Genomic DNA, 10560 nt, shown 5'->3' on the forward strand with positions numbered 1-10560 from the left:
TTTTTCTAAATAGAACATTATGTAACGAAGTGCCAAAATAGTTTTTATCAATGTGAAACTGCTGAGAAACTAGTGAATCTCAATGGAGAGCAAGTGACAATAGGTGATACCAAATATTTTAATCAGAAATAATCTTTTTTTTTTATACAACTATCTGGAAAGGCTATCATGATGTGTGCTAAAGTTTCATTTACTTGAATTTTGAAAAATGACGTTTGCTCTTCAAGATTAAGCTGTAATTCTTTAAAAAAAAAAACTTATCTGCATGTGCTTATGGATGTTAGCTTAAAGAACTAGTTGTTTAGGATTACTTTTGTTTCTAAGTGTAAGAATGTGAAGAATATTTGAAAATTCAATGAATTAATTTTCAACTGCTAAATATTGCACTCATATGTTCTTTTGCTACTTTTTATCTATTTATATATGTATGTGTTTTTAAAATATGAATATATATTATAAGACTTTGGTTTGCCTTAAACATTTACCCTAACTGCTTCAGTCATTCATTTTTTCAATAAATATCTTTTGCATTCTTATCTTCATGAATCTACTAGAATAAAAAGATATGAAAGAAGTATAAGGCAATCACATATTCATTTAAAAGATATTTATTTAGCAACTACTATGTGCCTTTCATTCTTCAAGATGTGGAGAGAAAATGATGAATAAACCAGAAAACCTCTTCCCTAAAGTATTTACTTCCTAATCAAGGGAGATATACCTACCAGATACTTAAAAAAACAATACACCCCCTGAAATCAAGTCATGAGGATTCATTCAACTGAAGACTAGCCTTTTTAATTATGCAACAATTTCCTAAGCTAGTGTTTTCAAATTGTTGCATATTAGAATCACCTGGAGAGTTTTAAAATAATACATGCTCAGGCCCTACTTTATACTGATTAAATCAAAATTTTAAGGGATGGCATATAGGCCTCAGTATTTTTTAAACTCTCTAGGTGATTCCAATATTCAGCCACCTTTGAGAATCAGTGCCCTAAATACTTTTTATAAATAAAATGTCAAGCTGGTTTCACACTGGCTTTATTATTTCATTGGAAGAAAATGCCAAGTGTAAATCCCTCTCATCTTAATAGAAGGTTCTACAAATTTCTGCTTGACTAACTGCGTACAAACTTGAAGCAGCTATTCTTCCACATTTTTCTGAAGATTATTAAATATCTATTTGGTAAGTGTAAAGATATACATAATGCCTGGGATGTAATAGACACTTATTGTTCAATGACTGTTTTGATTTTTCAGTGTAATGTTGTACTGTAAAATGACAATGTTCCATTTGAAATTAATATTTTTATTAAAAATATGGACAGAAAATAACTATATCTTTTGCCCAGAAACCTTAGCTATAAAAATATTGAAGCGAATTACAATTCGTCCCAAGGTGTTTGTATACTAAAAGTTTTCCTGTTTAAAGGTATGTAATAATGTGAATTATGTTGCATATTGAGATAAAAACTATTGTGGGTTTTATAACAATTTAATTTTGTATTTATTGATTGATATTAAATATATAAATATTATAAAGACATATAAATTTTGATCTCCCATAATGTGCATGCAATTGAGGTTACAAACTACATGATGTAACAGTTTAATAATGTGAACTCTGAAGTCAGATTTGAATCCTACTGTGCTGTTTACTGTGTAACCTGAGACAGGTTATTTAACTTCTCTAAATCCCAGTTTTCTTATCTGTACAATAAAGATTATAATAGTACCTGTTCCTTAGGATTGTTGTATTAAATAGAATAATTTGTGAGAAGTTTTTAGCACAATGTCTAGTATAGAATAGGCACTCTATTAAATGTTAGAAATTAATACTAGAAACACCTAGAACTATAACACTAGAAGAGATCTTAGCAAAAATACAGTCCTCTCAATTGCTTTGAGCAGAAAGGAACCAAAACAAAATTGTGAACAACTGGTAAGTCTTATTAAACTATTTTTTAGTCATGAAACACAGCTTCTGATTGTACATACTGGTTGAAAATACCTGGTCTAATATAATGAGAAAATTTGATGAGGAAGGAAAGCATTAATATCTTCAGAAGCAATATCCTTGAATATGTGAAAGCATACAGGACACATTACACAAATAGAAGGCTTATTAACCTTTGGCTAGAGCATGGACAGATACCGTTGTATCAGAAAAAAAGGGCAGAGTCTTTAATTTCAAATATTGATGGGTTGATTTGATGTTGAGTGCTTATAAAAAGTATCTTCTAGTTGCTTTTGCCTTCTCAGGAAATAAGAATCAGAGTCAACACTTGAGAGTAAAGCATGGAGGGGAAGATATTGCAAGTTTGAAGGGAGAGGGTGTGAAATAGTAAAGCTGTGGCAATGCACAGGGAACTGTAGTTCTGGTCCCAGAAGTTATTGCCACCAACCATTCCCAACAGCTTCTGCTAATTGTTGTCATTTAGTGATCCACTCTTCTCATATACTGTCTAGTTATCTAGCACTCAGTAGTGGAAAGTATCAATACAAGGAATTTCCTACTGACTAGCTTCTGTCCTTGGAAAATGTAAATTCTGAGTTTTCTCATCCATAAAATATGAATAATAACATCTACCTAACTGGGTTGTTAAGACAATTTAAAGCAGCAATATATTTAAATCTTGACCTTAGCAAGCCCAAGCTCAATTTCTAAGTCCTTTCCTTTGATAATGAGTTTAATAAGATTTCTGCTGATTAAAACTCCTTCCCTTCCAAATCTCTGTCCTCATCTCTCACAATATATTTTCTTTTCTATTCTATCAGTGGTGATATTTTTTACCCCATCTTTGGAAGAATTAAAAATAGATCCAGAATTTTATATCCTGACAGCCTGTGTATCTCTCCCAAAGATAAATCTCCTTTTGATTTTGAAGGTGAAGCACATATGTGTATATGTTTATGCATGTGGTGTTATTGTTGAAATGAAACTTCTAGGAGAGAAAGGATTGCTGGTTTTAATATTAAACTCTAAATTTAAAGAAATAAAGTCAGTTCACTGGAATAAACTTAATAGTTCTAAATACAATAAAGTATAGCAACTAAGAATCTTTTGTTATCTCAGAATTAGCTTTTGTATTAACTAAGAATCTTATTTTCTAAGAACTGGGGGAAAAAATGTACAGAGTAGCTGTTTTTAATTCTCCTGAAAACCTCTCAGAATGTGTACTGAGGGAACACAGAATGTATAAGACATTTGAAAGTAGTTTTGACTTTTTGCTCATTGTAAAAACAATTTTTGTATCATTAGTTGGTCTCTAACTTATCCTTCCATAAGCAAGTAGAAAACCAAAGTATATGCAACAACTGTTTCTAGGCATCGAACTACAGGTAATAAAAGACTGATTCCTGAGAAAAGGAAAACAAAGGAGGCAAGTCCTATGATTGTCCCCAGATTACTGCCTATAGGCAGTTGCCAGGCCACAGTGCAGGGAGGGGCAGCCAAAATAAAGCCCAGTGTCTCACTGCATTAAGGAGCTAGAGATCAGAGTTCAGGATGACTGAGAGAGATATTAAAAAAAAGAAAAGAAGAAGAAGAAAAGAAAAAAACCCTTCAGAGATCTGCAGTGGTCTAAAGGTTTTGTTGAGTACTAATTGGCATGGAGCACAGTGAAGTAAGTCAGTTGAGTACTAAAAAAAAAAAAAAAAAACTAGCCAAGGAAAGAATGAGAACAGACTGGAAAGCAGTAAACCAAACAATCTCTGTACCTCATGGATCTGGGAATAATTCATATTCCCACCAGCCAAAATATAGAGAACTTCTAATACTTGGGACATTGGATAGCATCTTCAGAAGAGTTGTGCTTCAGTAGTGAGGCCAAATTAGCCCTATAATAAAAACTGCTATAAATTAACCCTAATAAATCTTAAAAACAGCCTGAAAATGTTCAAATTGCTCCTCAAGTAACTTCCTGTATGCCAGAACAAAGTTCAATACTTTAAAGAAATACAACAAAATCCAGCACTTAACAGTGTAAAACTCACAATGTCCAGCATCCAATCAAAAATTACCAGTCATACAAAGAAACAGAAAAAAATATATAATCCATAACCAGGGGGAAAAGCGATCAATAGAAACATACCCAGAAGTGACAGATAATGAAATTAGAGACACTTTAACAGTTATTATAAACATTATAAATATATTCTAGGATATAAAGAAAATCAGGAATATAGTGATAGAAATGAAAGATATAAAAAAGATTCAAAGAGAAATTCTGGAGGTTAAAAATACAATACCCAAAATGAAAAATACATGGAATGAAATTAAGAGCCAATTAGACACAGCAGAAGAAAAGATTCATGAACTTGAAAACAGCAATAGGAACTACCCAAAATAAAGTACAAAGGAAACAAAACTGAAAAAGACAAAGAACAGAGTCTCAGTGATCTATGTGAAAATAACCGAGTAACATGTGGATTGGAGTCTATGAGAGAAGAAAATGAGAAATGAGAGAAGAAAGAAAAAGGGAGGGCATAAAAGTTATTGACCAAAAATAATGGCTGAAGTTTTTCTAAATGTGACAAAGACCATAAACCCACAGAAGCTCAAGTAACCACCCCAAAAAAAACAAATTTGCAACAAGGCACACATAATCAAGTTGCTGAAAACTAGTGATAAAGAGGAAAATCTTAAAAGCAGAGAAAAAGCAGTTTATACAGAGGAACAAAAATAAGAATTATAGACTTCTTTTAAAAAACTGCAAACCAGAAGACAATTAAGTGATATTGTTTTAGATTTGTTTTCTTGGCTGAGAATTGGTGCCAATTCACCACTAATAAAAATTTCGGCAGGGACTGTCAGTACTCTACCAACCACCAGTGATAGTCTGTCTCCTCATTACAAGCCAGCCATTGATTGATCCAGATCCAAAATTCTATTTTAGTCAGTGTCCTAAGACTAGTCTTAGTTCTGCCTAAGGTCATGTTACCCATAATATTGAGACAAATGTTTGTGTACTGGATGGTACACATAGGAGCAATACTTAAAGTGCTGCAGGGGATGGGGCAAAAGAAAAAGTTGAACTACCACAGAATTGTAACAGAGGCCTCAACTGATCCAGTGAACAGGCTGTGGAGCTGGGATGGGCCTTCAGAATTGTCCACAATAGAGAAAAGGAGCTGGGCCTTTGTACCTTCATGTAAACCAGTCACTGAATATGGGTTGATTCGGGAGGAAGTGTAACCTTGGGTAAAGCAGTTCCCTTCAGCCAAGCACAGTTCCTAAAGAGGAGTGCAGCCAATATTCCTGACAGCTGGGAAATGAATGAGTGTGCACTGAGGGGTTCTATGGAGAACACCTCATATTCACTGCAAAGGATCCCTAGCATTAAAACGAACAAACTAGAAAAGGGATTGTGTTACTATGAGAGAGGTTATGAGAATTGATGTTTGGGGATTATTTTTTACTTTATTATTTGTTGATTTATTAAAAAGTAATGTCTGTTCATTATAGGTGATTTGGAAATGAAAAAGTTTAAATCACCTATAATCTTATCAACCACATAAAACCCTGTGAAATCTTGGAGTATTCTGTGTCTCAAAAACTCAAAAGAAAGTGGCTCTCTTTTTTTCTAAAGCTTATATGATTGACTAAGGTTAGAGATTAGCAATAATTTTTCTTAAAAGTTTATGGTGAAGCTAAAAATACAGTGAAAAGACCTACATTCTTATTTCTTATGTACAGTGTCTTAGACTTTTGTATTTTGGGGTTTTGAGCAGCTTTCTGATTTATATCTTGGAAGTTCTAAAGACTGCATCCATCTTTAGATTTAGCAGTTTCAACCTGTCTCCTCACAATTAAGTGACCTGATTTGTCAGGCAGTACTTTATGCTAAAGCAAAGAGTCCAAATGTCTTTCTCTTCCCCAGCTTAATATTCATGTATCCCCTCCACTCAGATTTATGTTCCACCTATTGCTAGGCTGTAGGGCTATTAAACATTGCTATTAAGTTCATTAAACAGAAAATTAAATTTCAACATCAAATCATAAATTGGAAGGAATTTCACAATTTATAAATCACAGATGTTGGTGGAAGTTTAACTTTTGGAATCAGTGTTATATAATTCCTAAAATGACTGTGTATTATTTTTTAAAAAAACTATTAGTAATTAGATTTGGATGACTTATGGGCAGCAGTGCCATCTGCAGGCCTCCTCTGTTGTAGTTCTTTTTAGTCTGATGTTCTCTTTAAAAGGGATTTGACTCTACTGAATATTTATGGCTTTATAATGTCAAGTACAAAATGGTATTAATCACAGACTGCAGAAGGGTGAACTTACAGGTACAGATCCTCATTAGGGATTTTTAAACCACTGAGCTAATATCAACTGTCATATCCATATTTATAATTCAAATATTAAACATAATGTGTAAGATCTAGCATATATATAGAATGAGTGTGGGTATTGGAATCAGGCAGAACTGAGTTCTAATTGTGTTTATATTAGTTGTCAGCTGTGTGATATTAAAAAATTTACTTCTCTGAGTTGCAGGTTTTTTATTAGTAAAATGGGGATAATACTTCCTTCATGACATCCTTGAGAGCTCAAAATAGATAAAATGTATAAAGTACCTAGCACGAATGTACATACAATATGCCTCCAATTGATAATAGTTCCCTTTCCCTTGAAATTAAAACAAAACAAAAATCTCAAGACCATTTATTGCCTTTGTACACAGTGCATTTGAGAGTTATAAAATATATCATTACCTTTTTGGATAAAGTGGAGTTTGAAGGAACAGTTTTACTGGGATACTTATTATCCATCCTGTCCTGTATGTCTTTTCATTCTTATGTCTTTTAAAATTTAAATGTAGATATATGTTAGAAGCTGCATAGAGTATTTCTGCAAGGTATTTACAAGAAATGATAAACAGTGATTGCTGAATTTTGGGGATATGAAGGAGTCTTATTTTTTTAATGTGTATACCCTTGGAACTGTTTTAATTTCTATCATGTACAACATTGCTTTTTCCAAACTAAAACAGTAATAAATATCAACATTTGGAAAAGGAAAATGTCTGAGATTATCCTTGTATTAAAAATGAATCATAGTGACTTCCCTGGCATTCCAGTGGTTAAGACTCCACCCTCCCAATACAGTGGGCACGAGTTTGATCCCTGGTTGGGGAGCTAAGATCCCACATGCTGCAAGGCACAGCTAAAAAAAAAAGAAGAATGATAATTTGGTCTCCTCACCCCCACCTCCAAAAATCTTTGCTTCTAAATGAAACAAGACAGAAAGGAGAAGGCTAACCTGAGCAATTCAGATTTTGAATAAACTTTCTCTGAAATTGTAATATTGATATATACTTTCAAGGGAACCTGTATACAATTTTCTTCAAAATTGATAAGAATAGAATGAACTGCCTAAGATCTCTCCTCTCAGGAAGCAGAGGCTGACATATTATCCAACTGCTAGCTCTGTGATTATGTAGTAGACTATGATTTGAATCACCTGACATGCATGCTTCCAGCTGAGGTTGAGCAAGATGAGGCTCTACCTTCTTGTTTTAGCTCTCATGCTATGAACAAGTGTCCTCTTTGCAGTCTATGTAGTGCCGTGTTTTTCTTTTTTGTGGTTTTTATAGGTGATTTCACTGTTTAAATTGAACCCCAAGCATAGTGCTGAAGTGCTGCCTTTTATTCCTAAGCATAAGCATAACAAGGTGGTGATGTTCCTGACAAGCAAATGTATGTGTTAGATATGCTTCACTCAGGCATGAGTTACAGTGCTGTTGGCTGTGAGTTAAATGTTAATGAATCAACAATACATATTAAATAATGTGGTTTTGAACAGAAACATACATAAAACAAGGTTATAGATTAGTCAGTTCCTGAAAATATTATGACCAAAGGCTCGAAAGAACCTAACCCTGTAATTCCCCTAGGAGCAACGGTTCAGGATTTGCTATTTCAGTGTTTGTGGCGACTTTATAGAAACATCACTGCAAATAATGAGAATCAATTGTATTGCCATATGTGTACAAAAGAGTGGAGGTATCATGGCTGACTTTTTATTTCTCCTATACATTTCTGTATTTTCCAAATTTATTCTCATGAACATACACTAATTTTATTACAAGGAATAAAATTTTTCAAAATATATATTCTTAGAGACAGTTTGATATAAGTAAAACACATTGATTAGCAGTCAGATGTGGATTTGAGTTACTGCTCTGCCATTTAATAGCTATGTAACTTGGGAAAGTTGTTTAATTTTTCACAGCCTATATCCCCATCTATAAAACAGATAATATTATGTAACTTGGGAAGTTATTCTGAGGATTAGGAACAATGTATCTAAGTTGTCTAGCTCAATATCTGGTATAGGATGGAACTCAAAAAAATGTAACTACTAATATTAACTCCAAAAAATGTAACTATTAATATTAACTCTCTCCTAGGACTAAACTACAGAAGCCCAAGCCTCAGAGACTTACAGGTCTTTGGAAAATCATGATTTTTTATGCCAGTTGTTATCCCCATTCACAAGCACAACTTTTATAGATTCAGTGCTTCAGTTTCTCTATATTTATTCTTGTTCCATCAACTGTTTGTTGAGTATCCACAGTGTGCTGGAACTCTTCTAGTGGGGAATAAAACAGACAAGGTCTCTGCTGTCTGGTGTGTTAAATCATGTAATTTAGGCCTTTGTAGAAGAACTTTAATGACTTTGACCTCCACTGATGTATCTCATCGAATACCCGGATTTGGGGGCTCTGACAATTAACTCTAAAATACACATATTCTGGAAATTGCTTCCTTTTTTAATCAAATCCATCAGATATTTGCTTAGGTATTTTTAATCCCTAAACTGTTTAATATGTGTGGCATTATAAGGCTTGATTTTCCTTCTAACAATACTTAGATCAAACTTTATTGCACCTGCTCCTTTTTTTTTTCTTTTTTTTTTTTTGAGAGTTCATAATATCTCCTTTCTCTCTCTACCAATCTGGGGAGATTAAAGTTGCCGAACATTTACACTATGTTAGTTTGAGATGGTGAATAGAATCTGACTATTATACAAATTTAGAGAGTTTCTAAAATGGAAGCTCTATTTCAAAAATCAGTTTTTGAGAATAACTGAATCCACATCTCAGACAAATTTAATAAGGATGATTTAACTTGGGCATAATTCATAACAGAAGTTATGCTTCTAAAAATAAACTACACAAATGGAAGTTCTATTTGGCCTCCCATACACAAAGAGGTAGCAGTGTATGTCTGTGTCTCTTTGCCCTCAGTCATGATCTGCTAGCTGTGTTGTCCTTTTCCTTAGTATAAGGTGCTGGAATGTCATTACCTGTGTTCCCATGCATGTGTTTTCCAAGAGGCTGGCAAAATCTGTCCATGTGTGGTCCAGTGTCCCATTGTGTCCATTACTAGTACAGCTTAGCTGACCTCACCCATGTGCTGCTGCCCTTTTGCATTTTTCTATTTTATCTTGTCTCTGCTTTTATGTTGCATTCAGCTTTTCTCTTCTGCACACTGCAATGTCCTCTCTGTGCATCCTCTTTTCATCTGCTTCAGCTCTCAACCATGTGGGAGAGACCGTTTCCCTTTGGGAAATGATTTTATTTTGTCACCGGAAAAACCAACCCCTTCCCCAAGTGCTTATTTTCTAACACACTCTGGATCTTGGAAACAGGAAACAGTAAGTAGTTTTTCTTCATTCCAGAACATCCTGGACCATAGCTGCACAGCAGAGATCAAAGCAGGCACACATCAAAAGCACCCCAACCGAGAGGAGCAGCCCTGAAGCTTCAGTGCCTCCGGCTCTTATTATCATCACTGCCTGTGAGTCATGTATATCTCATCTTTCCCCTGTCTGCTATTCCTTTTCTAGGCTCAGCAAAGAAAGCTGCTCTTTACCAAACTTTCTTAACAACTCAAGATAAAAACTCCTTCAATTTTTCCCTCCCTCCTTCCTCTCATAATTATTATAGTTAAACAATTTCAGTGATACTCATTTATTTGACATTTCTTAAGCTCTTATTGTGTGCCAAGTACTATGCTGAGTGATGAGGCTAGAAAAAATGAATGCTACACTCCCTACTCTCAAGGAGCTTTCAACTAATGGAACAAGGCAAACAACACATAAACAGATAGTTCTAATATAGTGTGATCAAATCCACAGTAGAGGCAGGCAAAGGTCTTTTGCTAGTAAATGGAAGGGGCACCATTTCACTGGTAAGGTGATGTATTGGATGAGGGTTTTGCCAGGCAGAGGGTTAATGGATGTAGGGACAGGGTATGGGAGGGCTAGGGTAGTGTAGACAGAGGCAAATCACAGGGGGTAAGATATAGCAGATGTGTTCTTGAGGGAAGGGTAATAGAAGCAGATCAGGATTGCTGAGCTATGTATTTGAGGCGGGGAGATACTGCTGGGAAGAACATCGTAAAACTTTCATTTTTTTTTCCCCTTTGTTCTGCAGCAGTGATTTCCACCAGTCTGTCTTCCAGCTCACTTATTTGTTCTGACTCGTTTATTCTGCTATTGATTCCTTCTAGTGTATTTTTCATTTCAGTTACTGTATTG

This window comes from Leucopleurus acutus, assembly GCF_964270905.1.
Source record: "Leucopleurus acutus genome assembly, chromosome: 2".
NCBI lineage: Eukaryota > Metazoa > Chordata > Mammalia > Artiodactyla > Delphinidae > Leucopleurus > Leucopleurus acutus.